We start from the raw sequence: 25,291 nt of genomic DNA, 5'->3' as shown, positions 1-25,291 counted from the left end.
ATACAGATGGCTTTGTAGATATTTCCATGTATATACAGATGGCAGAGTAGATATTTCCATGTTTAAAGTGATCGTGGTGTGGATATTACTATGTTTATACAGATGAATGTGTAGATATTTCCATGTTTATACAGATAGCGGTGTAGATATTTCCATGTTTATAGAGATAGCGGTGTAGATATTTCCATGTTGATACCGATAGCGGTGTAGATATTTCCATGTTTATAGAGATAGCAGTGTAGATATTTCCATATTTATACAGATAGCGGTGTAGATATTTCCATATTTATACAGATTGCCATGTAGATATTTCCATTTTTACAGAGATGGAGGTGTGGATTTTTCCATGTTTATAAAGATAGCTGTGTAGATATTTCCATGTTTATACAGATAGCGGTGTAGATATTTCCAGGTTTACACAGAGAGCAGTGTAGATATTTCCAACTTTGCACAGATTGCAGTGTAGATTTTCCATGTTTATTCTGATAGCGTTGTAGATATTTCCATGTTTAGAAAGATAGCTGTGTAGATATTTCCATGTGTACGCAGATAGCATTGTACATATTTCCATGTTTAAAGAGAGAGTGGTTTAGGTATTTCCATGTTTATACAGATGGCTGTGTAGACATTTCCATGTTTATACAGAGGACTGTGTAGATATTTCCATTACAATACTGTTGGCTGTGTAGATATAACCATGTTTATAAAGATAGCGGTGTAGATATTTCCATGTTCACACAGATAGCTATGTAGATATTTCCATGTTTACACCCATAGCGTTGTAGATATTTCCATGTTTATAGAGATAGCGGTGTAGATATTTACATGTGTATAGAGATGGCGGTGTAAGTATTTCCATGTTTATAGAGAGAGTGGTGTAGATATTTCCATCTTTAGATAGAGAGCGGTGTAGATATTTAAATGTTTATACAGATAGCGGTGTTGGTTTTTCCATGTTTTTACAGATACCGGTGTGTATACTTCCATGTTTATACAGCTCATGGTGTAGATATTTCCACCTTTACAGAGATGGCAGTGTAGATGTTTCAATGTTTATACAGATAGCGGTGTAGATAATTCCATGTTTATACTGATGGCGGTGTAGATATTTCCATGTTTATGGAAATGGCGCTATAGGTATTTTCATGTTGATAGATATGGCAGTGTAGATATTTCCATGTTTGTAGAGATTGCAGTGTTGATATTTCCATGTTTACAGAGATAGCGGTGTAGGTATTTCCATGTTTATAGAGATGGTGGTATAGATATCCCCATATTTATACAGAAGGCTGTGTAGATATTTACATGTGTATGCAGATGGCAGAGTAGATATTTCCATGTTTAAAGTGATCGTGGTGTGGATATTACCATGTTTATACAGATGACTGTGTCGATATTTCCATGTTTATACAGAGAGCGGTGTAGATATTTCCATGTTTATAGAGATAGCGGTGTAGATATTTCCATGTTGATACCGATAGCGGTGTAGATATTTCCATGTTTATAGAGATAGCAGTGTAGATATTTCCATATTTATACAGATAGCGGTGTAGATATTTCCATATTTATACAGATTGCCATGTAGATATTTCCATTTTTATAGAGATGGCGGTGTGGATTTTTCCATGTTTATAAAGATAGCTGTGTAGATATTTCCATGTTTATACAGATAGTGGTGTAGATATTTCCAGGTTTACACAGATAGCAGTGTAGATATTTCCATCTTTGCACAGATTGCAGTGTAGATTTTCCATGTTTATTCTGATAGCGGTGTAGATATTTCCATGTTTAGAAAGATGGCTGTGTAGATATTTCCATGTTTACTCAGATAGCACTGTAGATATTTCCATGTTTAAAGAGAGAGTGGTTTAGGTATTTCCATGTTTATACAGATGGCTGTGTAGACATTTCCATGTTTATACAGAGGACTGTGTAGATATTTCCATTATAATACTGTTGGCTGTGTAGATATAACCATGTTTATAAAGATAGCGGTTTTGATATTTCCATGTTCACACAGATAGCTATGTAGATATTTCCATGTTTACACCCATAGCGTTGTAGATATTTCTATGTTTATAGAGATTGCGGTGTAGATATTTACATGTGTATAGAGATGGCGGTGTAGGTATTTCCATGTGTATAGAGAGAGTGGTGTAGATATTTCCATCTTTAGATAGAGAGCGGTGTAGATATTTAAATGTTTATACAGATAGCGGTGTTGGTTTTTCCATGTTTCTACAGATAGCGGTGTGTATACTTCCATGTTTATACAGCTCACGGTGTAGATATTTCCACGTTTACAGAGATGGCAGTGTAGATGTTTCAATGTTTATACAGATTGCGGTGTAGATAATTCCATGTTTATACTGATGGCGGTGTAGATATTTCCATGTTTATGGAGATGGCGCTATAGATATTTTCATGATGATAGATATGGTGGTGTAGATATTTCCATGTTTGTAGAGATTGCAGTGTTGATATTTCCATGTTTAAAGAGATAGCGGTGTAGGTATTTCCATGTTTATAGAGATGGTGGTATAGATATCCCCATGTTTATACAGATGGCTGTGTAGATATTTCCATGTATATACAGATGGCAGAGTAGATATTTCCATGTTTAAAGTGATCGTGGTGTGGATATTACCATGTTTATACAGATGACTGTGTAGATATTTCCATGTTTATACAGATAGCGGTGTAGATATTTCCATGTTTATAGAGATAGCGGTGTAGATATTTCCATGTTGATACCGATAGCGGTGTAGATATTTCCATGTTTATAGAGATAGCAGTGTAGATATTTCCATATTTATACAGATAGCGGTGTAGGTATTCCCATATTTATACAGATTGCCATGTAGAAATTTCCATTTTTATAGAGATGGCGCTGTGGATTTTTCCATGTTTATAAAGATTGCTGTGTAGATATTTCCATGTTTATACAGATAGCGGTGTAGATATTTCCAGGTTTACACAGATAGCAGTGTAGATATTTCCATCTTTGCACAGATTGCAGTGTAGATTTTCCATGTTTTTTCTGATAGCGGTGTAGATATTTCAATGTTTAGAAAGATAGCTGTGTAGATATTTCCATGTGTACGCGGATAGCATTGTAGATATTTCCATGTTTAAAGAGAGAGTGGTTTAGGTATTTCCATGTTTATACAGATGGCTGTGTAGACATTTCCATGTTTATACAGAGGACTGTGTAGATATTTCCATTACAATACTGTTGGCTGTGTAGATATAACCATGTTTATAAAGATAGCGGTGTAGATATTTCCATGTTCACACAGATAGCTATGTAGATATTTCCATGTTTACACCCATAGCGTTGTAGATATTTCCATGTTTATAGAGATAGTGGTGTAGATATTTACATGTGTATAGAGATGGCGGTGTAGGTATTTCCATGTTTATAGAGAGAGTGGTGTAGATATTTCCATCTTTAGATAGAGAGCAGTGTAGATATTTAAACGTTTATACAGATAGCGGTGTTGGTTTTTCCATGTTTTTACAGATAGCGGTGTGTATGCTTCCATGTTTATACAGCTTACGGTGTAGATATTTCCACCTTTACAGAGATGGCAGTGTAGATGTTTCAATGTTTATACAGATAGCGGTGTAGATAATTCCATGTTTATACTGATGGCGGAGTAGTTATTTCCAAGTTTATGGAGATGGCGCTATAGATATTTTCATGTTGATAGATATGGCGGTGTAGATATTTCCATGTTTGTAGAGATTGCAGTGTTGATATTTCCATGTTTACAGAGATAGCGGTGTAGGTATTTCCAAGTTTATAGAGATGGTGGTATAGATATCCCCATGTTTATACAGATGGCTGTGTAGATATTTCCATGTATATACAGATGGCAGAGTAGATATTTCCATGTTTAAAGTGATCGTGGTGTGGATATTACCATGTTTGTACAGATGACTGTGTAGATATTTCCTTGTTTATACAGATAGCGATGTAGATATTTCCATGTTTATAGAGATAGCGGTGTAGATATTTCCATGTTGATACCGATAGCGGTGTAGATATTTCCATGTTTATAGAGATAGCAGTGTAGATATTTCCATATTTATACAGATAGCGGTGTACATATTTCCATATTTACTCAGATAGCGGTGTACATATTTCCATATTTATACAGATTGCCATGTAGATATTTCAATTTTCATAGAGATGGCGGTGTGGATTTTTCCATGTTTATAAAGATAGCTGTGTAGATATTTCCATGTTTTTACAGATAGCGGTGTAGATATTTCCAGGTTTACACAGATAGCAGTGTAGATATTTCCATCTTTGCACAGATTGCAGTGTAGATTTTCCATGTTTATTCTGATAGCGGTGTAGATATTTCCATGTTTAGAAAGATAGCTGTGTAGATATTTCCATGTGTACGCAGATAGCATTGTAGATATTTCCATGTTTAAAGAGAGAGTGGTTTAGGTATTTCCATGTTTATACAGATGGCTGTGTAGACATTTCCATGTTTATACAGAGGACTGTGTAGATATTTCCATTACAATACTGTTGGCTGTGTAGATATAACCATGTTTATAAAGATAGCGGTGTAGATATTTCCATGTTCACACAGATAGCTATGTAGATATTTCCATGTTTACACCCATAGCGTTGTAGATATTTCCATGTTTATAGAGATAGCGGTGTAGATATTTACATGAGTATAGAGATGGCGGTGTACGTATTTCCATGTTTATAGAGAGAGTGGTGTAGGTATTTCTATCTTTAGATAGAGAGCGGTGTAGATATTTAAATGTTTATACAGATAGCGGTGTTGGTTTTTCCATGTTTTTACAGATAGCGGTGTGTATAATTCCATGTTTATACAGCTCGCGGTGTAGATATTTCCACCTTTACAGAGATGGCAGTGTAGATGTTTCAATGTTTAAACAGATAGCGGTGTAGATAATTCCATGTTTATACTGATGGCGGTGTAGATATTTCCATGTTTATGGAGATGGCGCTATAGATATTTTCATGGTGATAGATATGGCGTTGTAGATATTTCCATGTTTGTAGAGATTGCAGTGTTGATATTTACATGTTTACAGAGATAGCGGTGTAGGTATTTCCATGTTTATAGAGATGGTGGTATAGATATTCCCATGGTTATAAAGATGGCTGTGTAGATATTTCCATGTATATACAGATGGCAGAGTAGATATTTCCATGTTTAAAGTGATCGTGGTGTGGATATTACCATGTTTATACAGATGACTGTGTAGATATTTCCATGTTTATACAGATAGCGGTGTAGATATTTCCATGTTTATAGAGATAGCGGTGTAGATATTTCCATGTTGATACCGATAGCGGTGTAGATATTTCCATGTTTATAGAGATAGCAGTGTAGATATTTCCATATTTATACAGATAGCGGTGTAGATATTTCCATGTTTATACAGATTGCCATGTACATATTTCCATTTTTATAGAGATGGCGGTGTGGATTTTTCAATGTTTATAAAGAAAACTGTGTAGATATTTACATGTTTATACAGATAGCGGTGTAGATATTTCCAGGTTTACACAGATAGCAGTGTAGATATTTCCATCTTTGCACAGATTAGAGTGTAGATTTTCCATGTTTATTCTGATAGCGGTGTAGATATTTCCATGTTTAGAAAGATAGCTGTGTAGATATTTCCATGTTTACGCAGATAGCATTGTAGATATTTCCATGTTTATAGACAGAGCGGTTTAGGTATTTCCATGTTTATACAGATGGCTGTGTAGACATTTCCATGTTTATACAGAGGACTGTGTAGGTATTTCCATTATTATACTGTTGGCAGAGTAGAAATAACCATGTTTATAAAGATAGCGGTGTAGATATTTCCATGTTCACACAGATAGCAGTGTAGATATTTCCATGTTTACACAGATAGTGGTGTAGATAGTTCCATGTTTATACAGATGGCAGTGTAGATATTTCCAAGTTTATACACACATCGGTGTAGATATTTCCATGTGTATAGAGATGGCGGTGTAGGTATTTCCATCATTATTCAGATAGTGGTGTAGACATTTCCATGTTTACACAGATAGCGGTGTAGATATTTCCATGTTTATACAGATTAAGGTGTAGGTAATTACATGTTTATGCAGACAGCGGTGTAGATAATTCCATGTTTATACAGATGAATTTGTAGATATTTCCATGTTTATACAGATGGCGGTGTAGATATTTCCATGTTTATAGAGATAGCTGTGTAGTTATTTCCATGTTTATACAGATAGCGGTGTAGATATTTCCATGTTTATAGAGATAGCGGTGTAGGTATTACCATATTTATACAGATAGCGGTGTATACATTTCCATGTTTATGCACATAGCGGTGTAGATATTTCCATGTTTATACAGATAGCGGTGTGGGTATTTCCATGTTTACACAGATAATGGTGTAGATATTTCCATCTTTTCACAGATTTTGGTGTAGATATTTCCATTTTTACACATATAGTGGTGTAGATATTTCCATGTTTACACAGAAAACGGTGTAGATATTTCCATGTTTACATAGATAGCGTTATATATATTTGCATGTTTATACAAATAGCGTTGTAGATATTTCCATGTTTCTACTAATAGCGGTGTAGATCTTTCCATCTTAATACAGATAGCGGTGGAGATATTTCCATGTTTATACAGATAGCGGTGTAGATATTGCCATGTTTACACAGATAGCGGTGTAGATATTTCCATGTTTACCCAGTGACCTGTGTAGACATTTCCGTGTTTACACAGATAGCGTTGTAGAAATTTCCATCTGTATACAGATAGCTGTGTGGATATTTCCATGTTTATACAGATAGAGGTGTAGATGTTTCCATGTTTATACAGACAGCGGTGGAGATGTTTCCATGTTTATACATATAGAGGTGTAGATAATTCCATGTTTATAGCGATATCATTGTAGATATTTCCATATTTATACAGATTGCGGTGTGGATATTTCCATGTTTATTCAGAAGGTGGTGTAGATATTTCCATATTTATACAGATAGTGGTGTAGATATTTCCATGTTTGTACAGATAGTGGTGTAGATATTTCCAGGTTTGCAGAGATAGCGGTGTTGTTATTTCCATGTTTATGCAGATGGCGGTGTAGATATTTCCATATTTATACAGATAGCGGTGGAGATATTTCCAAGTTTGTACAGATAGCGGTGTAGATATTTCCATGTTTATACAGATGGCTGTGTAGATATTTCCATGCGTATACAGATGGCAGATAGATATTTCCATGTTTATAGAGATGGTTGTGTAGACATTTCCATGTTTATACAGATGACTGTGTAGATATTTCCATGTTTATACAGATGGTGGTGTAGATATTTCCATGTTTATAGACATAGCCATGCAGATATTTCCATGTTTATACAGATAGCGGTGTAGACATTTCCATGTTTATGGAGATAGCGTTGTAGATATTTCCATGTTTATACAGATAGCGGTGTAGATATTTCCATGTTTGTACAGGTAGATGTGTAGATATTTCCATGTTTATACAGATTGTCGTGTAGATATGTCCATCTTTGCACAGATGGCAGTGTAGATATTCCTATGTTTATACAGATGATGGTGTAGATATTTCGATGTTTATACTGATGGTGGTGTAGATATTTCCATGTTTATGTAGATGGCGGTGTAGATATTTCCATGTTTATAGAGATGGTGGTGTAGATATTTCTATGTTTATAGATATAGCGGTGTAGTTAATTACAAGTTTATAGAGATGGCGGTGTAGGTATTTTCAAGTTTATAGAGATAGTGGTGTAGATATTTCTATGTATATAAAGATAGCGGGGTAGATATTTCAATGTTTTTAGTGATGGCGGTGTAGATACTGTGTGTTTATTTAGATAGCGGTGTAGATATTTCCATGTGTATAGACATGCCGGTGTAGGTATTTGCATGTTTATGGAGATAGTGGTGAGGATATTTTCATGTTTATACAGATGAATGTGTAGATATTTCCATGTTTATACAGGTAGCGGTGTAGATGTTTCCATGTTTACACAGATAGGGGTGGAGATGTTTCCATGTTTATACAGATAGCGGAGTAGATAATTCCATGTTTATACAGATAGCGGTGTAGATATTTCCATCTGTATACAGATGGCACTGTAGATATTTCCATGTTTATACAGATAGTGGTGTAGGTATTTCTATCTTTATACAGATGGCACTGTAGATATTTCCATGTTTATACAGATAGCGGTGTAGTTATTTACATTTTTACACAGATGGTGGTGTACATAGTTCCATGTTTATGGAGATGGCGGTGTAGATATTTCCCTGTTTACACAGGTAGACGTGTAGGTATTTCCATGTGTATAGAGATAGTGGTGCAGATGTTTCCATATTTATACTGATGGCTGTGTAGTTATTTCCATGTGTATAGAGATAGTGGTGCAGATGTTTCCATATTTATACTGATGGCTGTGTAGTTATTTCCATGTGTATACAGATGGCAGTGTAGGTATTTCAATGTTTATAGAGATGGTGGTGTAGTTATTTCCATCTTTATATATATGACTGTGTAGATATTCCCATGTTTATGGAGATAGCGATGTAGATCTATCCATATTTACACAGATAGCGGTGTGGTTATTTCCATGTTTACCCAGAGAGCTGTGTAGATATTTCCATGTTTACACAGAAAACATTGTAGATATTTCCATCTTTATACAGATAGCGGTGTAGAGATTTCCATGTTTATTCAGATGGCAGTGTAGATATTTCCATGTTTATACAGATAGCGGTGTAGATATTTCCATGTTTATACAGAGAGTGGTGTTTATATTTCCATGTTGCTAGAGATAGCGGTGTAGATATTTCCATGTTTATGCAGATGGCGGTGTAGATATTTCCATATTTATACAGATAGCGGTGTAGATATTTTCATGTTTATACAGATGGCGGTGTAGATATTTCCATGTGTATACAGATGGCAGTATATATATTGCCATGTTTATAGAGATGGTGGTGTAGATATTTCCATGTTTATACAGACGAATGTGTAGATATTTGCATGTTTACAGATGGCGGTGTAGATATTTCCATGTTTATATAGATAGGGGTGGAGATATTTCCATGTTTATATAGATGTCGGTGTAGATATTTGCAAATTTGTACAGATAGCGGTGTAGATATTTCCATGTTTATACAGATAGCGTTGTAGGTATTTACATGTTTATAGAGATAGCGGTGGAGATATTTCCATGTTTATACAGATAGCGATGTAGATATTTCCATGTTTATATATACAGCAGTGTAGATATTTCCATGTTGATACAGATAGTGGTGTAGATATTTCCATCTTTATACAGATGACTGTGTAAATATTTCCACATTTATACAGATGTCAGTGTAGATATTTTCAGGTTTATAGAGATAGCGGTGTAGATATTTCCATGTTTATACAGATAGCAGTGTAGACATTTCCATGTTTACAGAGATAGCGGTGTAGATATTTCCATATTTATACAGATACCGGTGTAGATATTTCCATGTTTATACAAATAGAGGTGTAGATATTTCCATGTTTATACTGATGGCGGTGTAGATATTTCTACATTTCCACAGATGGCAGTGTAGATATTTCCATGTTTATACAGATGGCGGTGTAGATATTTCCATGTTTATACAGATAGCGGTGTAGATATTTCCATGTTCATGCAGATGGCGGTGAAGATATTTCCATGTTTGTAGAGATGGCGGTGTAGGTTTTTCTATATTTATACAGAAAGCGCTGTAGATATTTCCAAGTGTATAGAGATGGTGGTGTAGGTATTTCCACCATTATAGCGATAGTTGTGAAGATATCTCCATGTTTATACAGATAGCGGTGTAAATATTTCCATGTTTATACAGATCACAGTGTAGATATTTCCTTGTTTATACAAATAGCGCTGTAGTTATTTCCATGTTTATACAGATAGCGTTGCAGATATTTCTTTGTATATACAGATGGCTGCGTAGATATTTCCATGTTTATACAGATGGCGGTGTAGATATTTCCATGTTTATACAGATGACTTTGTAGGTATTTCCATGTTTATACAGATGGCGGTGTAGATATTTCCATGTTTATAGAGATAGCTGTGTTGATATTTCCATGTTTATACACATCGCGGTGAAGATATTTCCATGTTTATACAGATGGCGGTGTAGATACTTCCATCTTTCTACAGATGGCATTGTAGATATTTCCATGTTTATACAGATGGTGGTGTAGATATTTCCATGTTTACACAGATGACTGTATAGGTATTTCCATGTTTATACAGATGGCGGTGTAGATATTTCCATGTTTATAGAGATAGCTGTGTAGATATTTCCATGTTTATACAGATCGCGGTGTAGATATTTCCATGTTTATACAGATAGCGGTGTAGATATTTCCATGTTTTTACAGCTATCGGTGTAGATATTTCCATGTTTACACAGATTGCGGTGTAAATATTTCCATGTTTATACAGATCACAGTGTAGATATTTCCTTGTTTATATAAATAGCGCAGTAGATATTTCCATGTTTATACCGATAGCGTTGTAGATATTTCCATGTATATACAGATGGCTGTGTAGATATTTCCATGTTTATACAGATGGCGGTGTAGATATTTCCATGTTTATACAGATGACTTTGTAGGTATTTCCATGTTTATACAGATGGCGGTGTAGATATTTCCATGTTTATAGAGATATCTGTGTAGATATTTCCATGTTTATGCAGATCGCGGTGTAGATATTTCCATGTTTATACAGATAGCGGTGTAGATATTTCCATGTTTTTACAGCTATCGGTGTAGATATTTCCATGTTTACACAGATTGCGATGTAGATATTTCCATCTTTCTACAGATGGCATTGTAGATATTTCCATGTTTATACAGATGGCAGTGTAGATATTTCAATGTTTACATAGATGGCGGTGTAGATATTTCCATGTTTATACAGATAGCGGTGTAGATATTTCCATGTTTATACAGATCGCGGTGAAGATATTTCCATGTTTATACAGATCGCGGTGTAGATATTTCCATGTTTATACAGATCGCCGTGTAGATATTTCCATGGTTATACAGATCGCGGTGTAGATATTTCCATGTTTATACAGATCGCGGTGTAGATATTTCCATGTTTATACAGATAGCGGTGTAGATATTTCCATGTTTATACAGATAGCTGTGTAGATATTTCCATGTTTATAGAGATAGCGGTGTAGGTATTTCCATGTTTATAGACATAGCGGTGTAGATATTTCCATGTTTATATAGATGGCGTTGTAGATATTTCCATGTTTTTACCGATAGCGGTGTTGGTATTTCCACGATTATACAGCAAGCGATGTAGATATTTCCATGTTTATACAGCTCACGGTGCAGATATTTATATCTTTATACAGATGGCATTGTAGATATTTCCTTATTCACACTGATGGCGGTGTAGATGTTTCCATGTTTATACAGATGGCGGAGTAGTTACTTCCATGTTTATGGAGATGGCAGTGTAGATATTTTCATGTTTATAGAGATGGCGGTGTAGATATTTCCATGTTTATAGAGATAGCAGTGTAGATATTTACATGTTTATACAGATGGCTGTGTAGATATTTCCATGTGTATACAGATGGCACTGTAGATATTTCCATGTTAATACAGATGGTTGTGAAGATATTTCCATGTTTACACAAATGACTGTATAGGTATTTCCATGTTTATACAGATGGCGGTGTAGATATTTCCATGTTTATAGAGATAGCGGTGTAGATATTTCCATATTTATACAGATAACGGTGTAGAAATTTCCATGTTTATACAGGTAGCGGTGTAAATATTTCCATGTTTATACAGATCACAGTGTAGATATTTCCTTGTTTATACAAATAGCGCTGTAGTTATTTCCATGTTTATACAGATAGCGTTGTAGATATCTCCATGTATATATAGATGGCTGTGTAGATATTTCCGTGTTTATACAGATGGCGGTGTAGATATTTCCATGTTTATACAGATGACTTGTAGGTATTTCCATGTTTATACAGATGGCAGTGTAGATATTTCCATGTTTATAGAGATAGCTGTGTAGATATTTCCATGTTTATACACATCACGGTGTAGATATTTCCATGTTTATACAGATAGCGGTGTAGATATTTCCATGTTTTTACAGCTATCGGTGTAGATATTTCCATGTTTACACAGAATGCGGTGTAGATATTTCCATCTTTCTACAGATGGCGGTGTAGATATTTCCATGTTTAAATAAATGGTGGTGTAGATATTACCATGTTTATACTGATCGCGGTATAGATATTTCCATGTTTATACTGATCGTGGTGAAGATATTTCCATGTTTATACAGATCGCGGTGTAGATATTTCCATGTTTATACAGACCGCGGTGTAGATATTTCCATGTTTATACAGATAGCGGTGTAGATATTTCCATGTTTATACAGATAGCGGTGTAGATATTTCCATGTTTATAGAGATAGCGGTGTAGGTATTTCCATGTTTATAGATATAGCGTTGTAGATATTTCCATGTTTATATAGATGGCGTTGTAGATATTTCCATGTGTATACCGATAGCGGTGTTGGTATTTCCACGTTTATACAGCAAGCGATGTAGATATTTCCATGTTTATACAGATAGCGGTGTAGATATTTCCATGTTTATAGAGATAGCGGTGTAGGTATTTCCATGTTTATAGACATAGCGGTGTAGATATTTCCATGTTTATATTGATGGCGTTGTAGATATTTCCATGTTTATACCGATAGCGGTGTTGCTATTTCCACGTTTATACTTCAAGCGATGTAGATATTTCCATGTTTGTACAGCTCGCGGTGCAGATATTTATATCTTTATACAGATGGCATTGTAGATATTTCCTTATTCACACTGATGGCGGTGTAGATGTTTCCATGTTTATACAGATGGAGGAGTAGTTAGTTCCATGTATGTACAGATGGCGGTGTTGATATTTCCATCTGTACACAGATTTCCGTGTAGATATTTCCATCTTTATACAGATGGCGTTGTAGATATTTCCATGGATATGCAGATGGCGGTGTGGATATTTCCATGTTTATAGAGATAGCGGTGTAGGTATTTCCATGTTTAAAGACATAGCGGTGTAGATATTTCCATGTTTACACAGACTGCAGTGTCGGTATTTCTATGTTTATACAGATAGCGGTGTAGATATTTCCATGTTTGTACAGATGGCGGTGTTGATATTTCCATCTGTACAGAGATTGTCGTGAAGATATTTCCATCTTTATACAGATGGCGTTGAAGATATTTCCATGGATATGCAGATGGCGGTGTGGATATTTCCATGTTTATAGAGATAGCAGTGTAGGTATTTCCATGTTTATAGACATAGCGGTGTAGATATTTCCATGTTTATATAGATGGCGTTGTAGTTATTTCCATGTTTATAATGATAGCAGTGTTGGTATTTCCACGTTTATGCAGATAGCGATGTAGATATTTCCATGTTTATACCGATAGCGGTGTTGGTATTTCCACGTTTATACTGATAGCGGTGTAGATATTTGATCTTTTTTCAGATATCGGAATAGATATTTCCATGTTTACACAGATTGCGGTGTAGATATTTCCATCTTTCTACAGATGGCATTGTAGATATTTCCATGTTTATACAGATGGCGGTGTAGATATTTCCATGTTTATATAGATGGTGGTGTAGATATTACCATGTTTATACAGATAGCGGTGTAGATATTTCCATGTTTATACAGATCGTGGTGAAGATATTTCCATGTTTATACAGATCGCGGTGTAGATATTTCCATGTTTATACAGATCGCGGTGTAGATATTTCCGTGTTTATACAGATAGCGGTGTGGATATTTCCTTGTTTATAAAGATAGCTGTGTAGATATTTCCAAGTTTATAGAGATAGCGGTGTAGGTATTTCCATGTTTATAGACATAGCGGTGTAGATATTTCCATGTTTATATAGATGGCGTTGTAGATATTTCCATGTTTATAATGATAGCAGTGTTGGTATTTCCACGTTTATACAGATAGTGATGTAGATATTTCCATGTTTATACAGCTCGCGGTGCTGATATATATATTTTTATACAGATGGCATTGTAGATATTTCCTTATTCACACAGATGGCGGTGTAGATGTTTCCATGTTTATGCAGATGGCGGAGTAGTTAGTTCCATGTTTATGGAGATGGCAGTGTAGATATTTACATGTTTATACAGATGGCTGTGTAGATATTTCTATGTGTATTCAGATGGCATTGTAGATATTTCCATGTTTATACAGATGACTGTATAGGTATTTCCATGTTTTTACAGATGGCAGTGTAGATATTTCCATGTTTATACAGATAGCGGTGTAGATATTTCCATGTATAAACAGATGTCTCTGTAGATATTTCCATGTTTAAACAGATGGTGGTGTAGATATTTCCTTGTTTATACAAATAGTGGTGTATTTATTTCCATGTTTATACAGATAGCGGTGTAGATATTTCCATGTATATACAGACGGCTCTGTAGATATTTCCATGTTTATACAGATGGCTGTGTAGATATTTCCATGTTTAAACAGATGACTTTGTAGGTATTTCCATGTTTATACAGATTGCGGTGTAGATATTTCCATGTTTATAGAGACAGGTGTGTAGGTATTTCCATATTTATACAGAAAGCGGTGTAGATATTTCCATGTTATACAGATCGCGTTGTAGATATTTCCATGTTTATACAGATTGCGGTGTAGATATTTCCATGTTCCTACACATGACTGTGTTGGTATTTCCATATTTATACAGATGGCTTTGTAGATATTTCCATGTTTATAGAGATAGCGGTGTAGATATTTCCATGTTTATACAGATAGCGGTGTAAATATTTCCATGTTTATACAGATCGTGGTGTAGAAATTTCCATGTTTATACAGACCGCAGTGTAGATATTTCCATGTTTATACAGATGGCGGTGTGGTTATTTCCATGTTTATAGAGATAGCGGTGTAGGTATTTCCATATTTATACAGATAACGGTGTACATATTTCCATGTTTATACAGATAGCAGTGTAAATATTTCCATGTTTATACAGATAGCGGTGTAGATATTTCCATGTTATACAGATCGCGGTGTAGATCTTTCCATGTTTATACAGATAGCGGAGTAGATATTTCCATGTTCCTACACATGACTGTGTTGGTATTTCCATGTTTATACAGATGGCTTTGTAGATATTTCCATGTTCATAGAGATAGCGGTGTAGATATTTCCATGTTTATACAGATAGCGGTGTAAATATTTCCATGTTTATACAGATCGTGGTGTAGAAATTTCCATGTTTATACAGACCGCAGTGTAGACATTTCCATGTTTATACAGATGGCGGTGTAGATATTTCCATGTTTATAGAGATAGCGGTGTAGATATTTCCATGTATATACAGATGGCTGTGTAGATATTTCCATGTTTATACAGATGACTTTGTAGGTATTTCCATGTTTATAGAGATGGCGGTGTAGAAATTACCATGTTTATAGAGATAGCGGTGCAGATATTTCCATGTTTATACTGATAGCGGTGTATATATTTCCATGTTTATACAGATCGTTGGGTAGATATTTCCATGTATATACAGATACCGGAGTAGATATTTCCATGTTTATACAGACTGCAGTGTCGGTATTTCTATGTTTATACAGATAGCGGTGTAGATATTTCCATGTTTGTACAGATGGCGGTGTTGATATTTCCATCTGTACACAGATTGCTGTGAAGATATTTCCATCTTTATACAGATGGCGTTGTAGATATTTCCATGGATATGCAGATGGCGGTGTGGGTATTTCCATGTTTATAGAGATAGCGGTGTAGGTATTTCCATGTTTATAGACATAGCGGTGTAGATATTTCCATGTTTATATAGATGGCGTTGTAGATATTTCCATGTTTATAATGATAGCAGTGTTGCTATTTCCACGTTTATACAGATAGCGATGTAGATATTTCCATGTTTATACAGATCGCGGTGCAGATATATATATTTTTTACAGATGGCATTGTAGATATTTCCTTATTCACACAGATGGCGGTGTAGATGTTTCCATGTTTATGCAGATGGCGGAGTAGTTAGTTCCATGTTTATGGAGATGGCAGTGTAGATATTTTCATGTTTATAGAGATGGCGTTGTAGATATTTCCATGCTTATAGAGATAGCAGTGTAGATATTTACATGTTTATACAGATGGCTGTGTAGATATTTCCATGTGTATACAGATGGCATTGTAGATATTTCCATGTTTATACAGGTGACTGTATAGGTATTTCCATGTTTTTACAGATGGCAGTGTAGATATTTCCATGTTTATACAGATAGCGGTGTAGATATTTCCATGTATAAACAGATGTCTCTGTAGATATTTCCATGTTTAAACAGATGGTGGTGTAGATATTTCCTTGTTTATACAAATAGTGGTGTATTTATTTCCATGTTTATACAGATAGCGGTGTAGATATTTCCATGTATATACAGACGGCTCTGTAGATATTTCCATGTTTATACAGATGGCTGTGTAGATATTTCCATGTTTAAACAGATGACTTTGTAGGTATTTCCATGTTTATACAGATTGCGGTGTAGATATTTCCATGTTTATAGAGATAGGTGTGTAGGTATTTCCATATTTATACAGAAAGCGGTGTAGATATTTCCATGTTATACAGATCGCGGTGTAGATATTTCCATGTTTATATAGATAGCGGTGTAGATATTTCCATGTTCCTACACATGACTGTGTTGGTATTTCCATGTTTATACAGATGGCTTTGTAGATATTTCCATGTTTATAGAGATAGCGGTGTAGATATTTCCATGTTTATACAGATAGCGGTGTAAATCTTTCCATGTTTATACAGATGGTGGTGTAGAAATTTCCATGTTTATACAGACCGCAGTGTAGACATTTCCATGTTTATACGGATGGCGGTGTAGATATTTCCATGTTTATAGGGATAGCGGTGTAGATATTTCCATGTATATACAGATGGCGGTGTAGATATTTCCATGTTTATACAGATGGCTGTGTAGATATTTCCATGTTTATACAGATGACTTTGTAGGTATTTCCATGTTTATACAGATGGCGGTGTAGAAATTTCCATGTTTATAGAGATAGCGGTGCAGATATTTCCATGTTTATACCGATAGCGGTGTATATATTTCCGTGTTTATTCAGATCGTGGGGTAGATATTTCCATGTATATACAGATACCGGAGTAGATATTTCCATGTTTATACAGACTGAAGTGTAGGTATTTCTATGTTTATACAGATAGCAGTGTAGACATTTCCATGTATGTACTGATGGCAGTGTTGATATTTCCATCTGTACACAGATTTCCGTGTAGATATTTCCATCTTTATACAGATGGCGTTGTAGATATTTCCATGGATATGCAGATGGCGGTGTGGATATTTCCATGTTTATAGAGATAGCGGTGTAGGTATTTCCATGTTTAAAGACATAGCGGTGTAGATATTTCCATGTTTATACAGACTGCAGTGTCGGTATTTCTATGTTTATACAGATAGCGGTGTAGATATTTCCATGTTATACAGATCGCGGTGTAGATATTTCCATGTTTATACAGATAGTGGTGTAGATATTTCCATGTTCCTACACATGACTGTGTTGGTATTTCCATGTTTATACAGATGGCTTTGTAGATATTTCCATGTTTATAGAGATAGTGGTGTAGATATTTCCATGTTTATACAGATAGCGGTGTAAATCTTTCCATGTTTATACAGATCGTGGTGTAGAAATTTCCATGTTTATACAGTCCGCAGTGTAGACATTTCCATGTTTATACAGATGGCAGTGTAGATATTTCCACGTTTATAGAGATAGCGGTGTAGATATTTCCATGTATATACAGATGGCGGTGTAGATATTTCCATGTTTATACAGATGGCTGTGTAGATATTTCCATGTTTATACAGATGACTTTGTAGGTATTTCCATGTTTATACAGATGGCGGTGTAGAAATTTCCATGTTTATAGAGATAGCGGTGCAGATATTTCCATGTTTATACAGATAGCGGTGAATATATTTTCATGTTTATACAGATCGTGGGGTAGATATTTCCATGTATATACAGATACCGGAGTAGATATTTCCATGTTTATACAGACTGAAGTGTAGGTATTTCTATGTTTATACAGATAGCAGTGTAGATATTTCCATGTATGTACAGATGGCGGTGTTGATATTTCCATCTGTACACAGATTTCCGTGTAGATATTTCCATCTTTATACAGATGGCATTGTAGATATTTCCATGGATATGCAGATGGCGGTGTGGATATTTCCATGTTTATAGAGATAGCGGTGTAGGTATTTCCATGTTCAAAGACATAGCGGTGTAGATATTTCCATGTTTATACAGACTGCAGTGTCGGTATTTCTATGTTTATACAGATAGCGGTGTAGATATTTCCATGTTTGTACAGATGGCGGTGTTGATATTTCCATCTGTACACAGATTGCCGTGAAGATATTTCCATCTTTATACAGATGGCGTTGTAGATATTTCCATGGATATGCAGAGGGCGGTGTGGATATTTCCATGTTTATAGAGATAGCGGTGAAGGTATTTCCATGTTTATAGACATAGCGGTGTAGATATTTCCATGTTTCTATAGATGGCGTTGTAGATATTTCCATGTTTATAATGATAGCAGTGTTGGTATTTCCACGTTTATGCAGATAGCGATGTAGATATTTCCATGTTTATACAGCTCGCGGTGCAGATATATATATTTTTATACAGATGGCATTGTAGATATTTCCTTATTCACACAGATGGCGATGTAGATGTTTCCATGTTTATGCAGATGGCGGAGTAGTTAGTTCCATGTTTATGGAGATGGCAGTGTAGATATTTTCATGTTTATAGAGATGGCGTTGTAGATATTTCCATGCTTATAGAGATAGCAGTGTAGATATTTACATGTTTATACAGATGGCTGTGTAGATATTTCCATGTGTATACAGTTGGCATTGTAGATATTTCCATGTTTATACAGATGACTGTATAGGTATTTCCATGTTTTTACAGATGGCAGTGAAGATATTTGCATGTTTATACAGATAGCGGTGTAGATATTTCCATGTATAAACAGATGTCTCTGTAGATATTTCCATGTTTAAACAGATGGTGATGTAGATATTTCCTTGTTTATACAAATAGTGGTGTATTTATTTCCATGTTTATACAGATAGCGGTGTAGATATTTCCATGTATATACAGACGGCTCTGTAGATATTTCCATATTTATACAGATGGCTGTGTAGATATTTCCATGTTTAAACAGATGACTTTGTAGGTATTTCCATGTTTATACAGATTGTGGTGTACATATTTCCATGTTTTTAGAGATAGGTGTGTAGGTATTTCCATGTTTATACAGAAAGCTGTGTAGATATTTCCATGTTATACAGATCGCGGTGTAGATATTTCCATGTTTATACAGATTGCGGTGTAGATATTTCCATGTTCCTACACATGACTGTGTTGGTATTTCCATGTTTATACAGATGGCTTTGTAGATATTTCCATGTTTATAGAGATATCCGTGTAGATATTTCCATGTTTATACAGATAGCGGTGAAAATATTTCCATGTTTATACAGATCGTGGTGTAGAAATTTCCATGTTTATACAGACCGCAGTGTAGATATTTCCATGTTTATACAGATGGCGGTGTAGTTATTTCCATATTTATACAGATGGCTGTGTAGATATTTCCATGTTTAAACAGATGACTTTGTAGGTATTTCCATGTTTATACAGATTGTGGTGTACATATTTCCATGTTTATAGAGATAGGTGTGTAGGTATTTCCATGTTTATACAGAAAGCGGTGTAGATATTTCCATGTTATACAGATCGCGGTGTAGATATTTCCATGTTTATACAGATTGCGGTGTAGATATTTCCATGTTCCTACACATGACTGTGTTGGTATTTCCATGTTTATACAGATGGCTTTGTAGATATTTCCATGTTTATAGAGATAGCCGTGTAGATATTTCCATGTTTATACAGATAGCGGTGAAAATATTTCCATGTTTATACAGATCGTGGTGTAGATATTTCCATGTTTATACAGACCGCAGTGTAGATATTTCCATGTTTATACAGATGGCGGTGTAGATATTTCCATGTTTATAGAGATAGCGGTGTAGGTATTTCCATATTTATACAGATAACGGTGTACATATTTCCATGTTTATACAGATAGCAGAGTAAATATTTCCATGTTTATACAGATAGCGGTGTAGATATTTCCATGTTATACAGATCGCGGTGTAGATATTTCCATGTTTATACAGATAGCGGTGTAGATATTTCCATGTTCCTACACATGACTGTGTTGGTATTTCCATGTTTATACAGATGGCTTTGTAGATATTTCCATGTTTATAGAGATAGCGGTGTAGATATTTCCATGTTTATACAGATAGCGGTGTAAATATTTCCATGTATATACAAATCGTGGTGTAGAAATTTCCATGTTTACACAGACCGCAGTGTAGACATTTCCATGTTTATACAGATGGCGGTGTAGATATTTCCATGTTTATACAGATAGCAGTGTAAATATTTCCATGTTTATACAGATCACGGTGTAGATATTTCCATGTTTATAGAGTTAGCGGTGTAGATATTTCCATGTTTATACAGATAGCGGTTTAGATATTTCCATGTTTATACAGGCCGCGGTGTAGATATTTCCATGTTTACACAGATAGCGGTGTAGATATTTCCATGTTTGTACAGAAGGCGGTGTTGATATTTCCATCTATACACAGATGACCATGTAGTTATTTCCATGTTTATGCAGACTGCGGCGCAGAAATTTCCATGGATATGTAGATGGAGGTGTAGATATTTCCATGTTTATACAGATAGCGTTGTAGTTATTTCCATGTTTATATAGATAGCGGTGTAGTTATTTCCATGAATATACACATGGCTGTGTAGGTATTTCCATGTTTATACAGATGGCGGTGTTGATATTTCCATGTTTATACCGATAACTTTGTAAGTATTTCCATGTTTATACAGATGGCGGTGTAGATATTTTGATGTTTATAGAGATAGCAGTGGAGATATTTCCATGTTTATAGAGATAGCGGTGTAGATATTTCCACGTTTTTACGGATCGCGGTGTAGATATTTTCATGTTTATAGAGATGGCGGTGTAGATATTTCCATGTTCATAAAGATAGCGGTGTTGATTTTTCCATGTTTATAGAGATAGGGGTGTGGATATTTCCATGTTTATACAGATATTTGTGTAGATATTTCCATGTTTAAGGAGATGGCGGTGTAGATATTTCCATGTTTATACAGATCACGGTGTAGATATTTCCATGTTTATACAGATCGCGGTGTAGATATTTCCATGTTTATACAGATCACGGTGTAGATATTTCCATGTTTATACAGATCGCGGTGTAGATATTTCCATGTTTATACAGATCACGGTGTAGATATTTCCATGTTTATACAAATCGCGGTTTTGATATTACTATGTTTATAGGGATAGCAGTGCAAATATTTCCACATTTATGCAGAGAGCTGTGTAGTTATTAGCATGTTTATACAGATAGCGGTGTAGATATTTCCATGTATAAACAGATGTCTGTGTATATATTTCCATGTTTAAACAGATGGCGGTGAAGATATTTCCTTGTTTATATAATTAGCGGTGTAGTTATTTCCATGTTTATACAGATAGCGGTGTAGATATTTCCTTGTTTATACAGATAGCGGTGTAGATATTTACATGTTTATACAGATCACGGTGTAGATATTTCCTTGTTTATACAAATAGCGGTGTAGTTATTTCCATGTTTATACAGATAGCGGTGTAGATATTTCCATGTATATACAGATAGCTGTGTAGATATTTCCATGTTTATACAGATGGCTGTGTACATATTTCCATGTTTATACAGATGACTTTGTAGGTATTTCCATGTTTATACAGATGGCAGTGTAGATATTTCCATGTTTATAGAGATAGCTGTGTAGATATTTCCATGTTTATAGAGATAGCTGTGTAGATATTTCCATGTTTATAGAGATAGCTGTGTAGATATTTCCATGTTTATACAGATAGCGGTGTAAATATTTCCATGTTTATACAGATCGCGGTGTAGATATTTCCATGTTTATACAGATAGCGGTGTAGGTATTTCCATGTTTATAGACATAGCGTTGTAGATATTTCCATGTTTATAAAGATGGCGTTGTAGCTATTTCCATGTTTATACCGATCGTGGTGTTGGTATTTCGACGTTTATACAGATAGCGATGTAGATATTTCCATGTTTATGCAGTTCGCGGTGCAGATATTTATATCTTTATAGAGATGGCATTGTAGATATTTCCTGATTCACAGAGATAGCGGTGTAGATGTTTCCATGTTTATACAGACGGCGGAGTTGTTAGTTCCATGTTTATGGAGATGGCAGTGTAGATATTTTCATGTTTATAAAGATGGCGGTGTAGATACTTCCATGTTTATAGAGATAGCAGTGTAGAAATTTACATGTTTATTCAGATGGCTGTGTAGATATTTCCATGTGTATACAGATGGCATTGTACATATTTCCATGTTTATACAGATGGTGGTGTAGATATTTCCATGTTTATACAGATGTCTTTGTAGATATTTCCATGTTTATAGAGATAGCTGTGTAGATATTTCCATGTTTATACAGATAGGGGTGTAGATATTTCCATGTTTATACAGACTGTGGTGTAGATATTTCCATGTTTATACAGATAGCGGTGCAGATATTTCCATGTTTGTACAGATGGCGGTGTTGATATTTCCATCTATACACAGATGAACGTGTAGATATTTCCATGTTTATACAGACGGCGGTACAGATATTTCCATGGATATATAGATGGCGGTGTAGATATTTCCATGTTTATAGAGATAGCTGTGTAGATATTTCCATTTTTATACAGATGGCTGTGTAAATATTTCCATGTTTATACAGATGACTTTGTAGGTATTTCCATGTTTATACACATGGCGGTGTAGATATTTCCATGTTTATAGAGATAGCGGTGTAGATATTTCCATGTTTATACAGATAGCGGTGTACATATTTCCATGTTTATACAGATCGCGGTGTAGATATTTCCATGTTTATACAGATCGCGGTGTAGATATTTCCATGTTTATGCAGATAGCGGTGGAGATATTTCCATGTTTTTACAGATATCGGTGTAGCTATTTCCATGTTTACACAGATTGCGGTGTAGATATTTCCATCTTTCTACAGATGGCATTGTAGATATTTCCATGTTTATACAGATGGCGGTGTAGATATTTCCATGTTTATATAGATGGTGGTTTAGATATTACCATGTTTATACAGATAGCGGTCTACATATTTCCATGTTTATACAGATCGTGGTGAAGGTATTTCCATGTTTGTACAGATCACGGTGTTGATATTTCCATGTTTATACTGATCGTGGTGTAGATATTTCCATGTTTATAGAGATGGTGGTGTAGATATTTCCATGTTCATAGAGATAGCGGTGTTGATTTTTCCATGTTTATAGAGATAGCGGTGTGGATATTTCCATGTTTATACAGATAGGGCTGTAGATATTTCCATGTTTATAGAGATGGCGGTGTAGATATTTCCATGTTTATTCAGATCACGGTGTAGATATTTGCTTGTTTATACAAATAGCGGTGTAGTTATTCCCAGGTTTATACAGAGAGCGATGTAGATATTTCCATGTATATAGAGATGGCTGTGTAGATATTTCCATGTTTATACAGATGGCTGTGTAGATATTTCCAAGTTTATACAGATGACTTTGTAGGTATTTCCATGTTTATACAGATGGCGGTGTAGAAATTTCCATGTTTATAGAGATAGCGGTGCAGATATTTCCATGTTTATACAGATAGCGGTGTATATATTTCCATGTTTATACAGATCGTGGGGTAGATATTTCCATGTATATACAGATACCGGAGTAGATATTTCCATGTTTATACAGACTGCAGTGTCGGTATTTCTATGTTTATACAGATAGCGGTGTAGATATTTCCATGTTTGTACAGATGGCGGTGTTGATATTTCCATCTGTACACAGATTTCCGTGAAGATATTTCCATCTTTATACAGATGGCGTTGTAGATATTTCCATGGATATGCAGATGGCGGTGTGGATATTTCCATGTTTATAGAGATAGCGGTGTAGGTATTTCCATGTTTATAGACATAGCGGTGTAGATATTTCCATGTTTATATAGATGGCGTTGTAGATATTTCCATGTTTATAATGATAGCAGTGTTGCTATTTCCACGTTTATACAGATAGCGATGAAGATATTTCCATGTTTATACAGCTCGCGGTGCTGATATATATATTTTTATACAGATGGCATTGTAAATATTTCCTTATTCACACAGATGGCGGTGTAGATGTTTCCATGTTTATGCAAATGGCGGAGTAGTTAGTTCCATGTTTATGGAGATGGCAGTGTAGATATTTTCATGTTTATAGAGATGGCGTTGTAGATATTTCCATGCTTATAGAGATAGCAGTGTAGATATTTACATGTTTATACAGATGGCTGTGTAGATATTTCTATGTGTATTCAGATGGCATTGTAGATATTTCCATGTTTATACAGATGACTGTATAGGTATTTCCATGTTTTTACAGATGGCAGTGTAGATATTTCCATGTTTATACAGATAGCGGTGTAGATATTTCCATGTATAAACAGATGTCTCTGTAGATATTTCCATGTTTAAACAGATGGTGGTGTAGATATTTCCTTGTTTATACAAATAGTGGTGTATTTATTTCCATGTTTATACAGATAGCGGTGTAGATATTTCCATGTATATACAGACGGCTCTGTAGATATTTCCGTGTTTATACAGATGGCTGTGTAGATATTTCCATGTTTAAACAGATGACTTTGTAGGTATTTCCATGTTTGTACAGATTGCGGTGTAGATATTTCCATGTTTATAGAGATAGGTGTGTAGGTATTTCCATATTTATACAGAAAGCGGTGTAGATATTTCCATGTTATACAGATCGCGTTGTAGATATTTCCATGTTTACACAGATAGCGGTGTAGATATTTCCATGTT

Source organism: Pan paniscus, chromosome 6 (genome assembly GCF_029289425.2).
Source record: "Pan paniscus chromosome 6, NHGRI_mPanPan1-v2.0_pri, whole genome shotgun sequence".
Classification (NCBI taxonomy): Eukaryota; Metazoa; Chordata; class Mammalia; order Primates; family Hominidae; genus Pan; species Pan paniscus.
The sequence above is the reverse complement of the archived record's forward strand: the minus strand, read 5'-3'. Positions refer to the sequence as shown.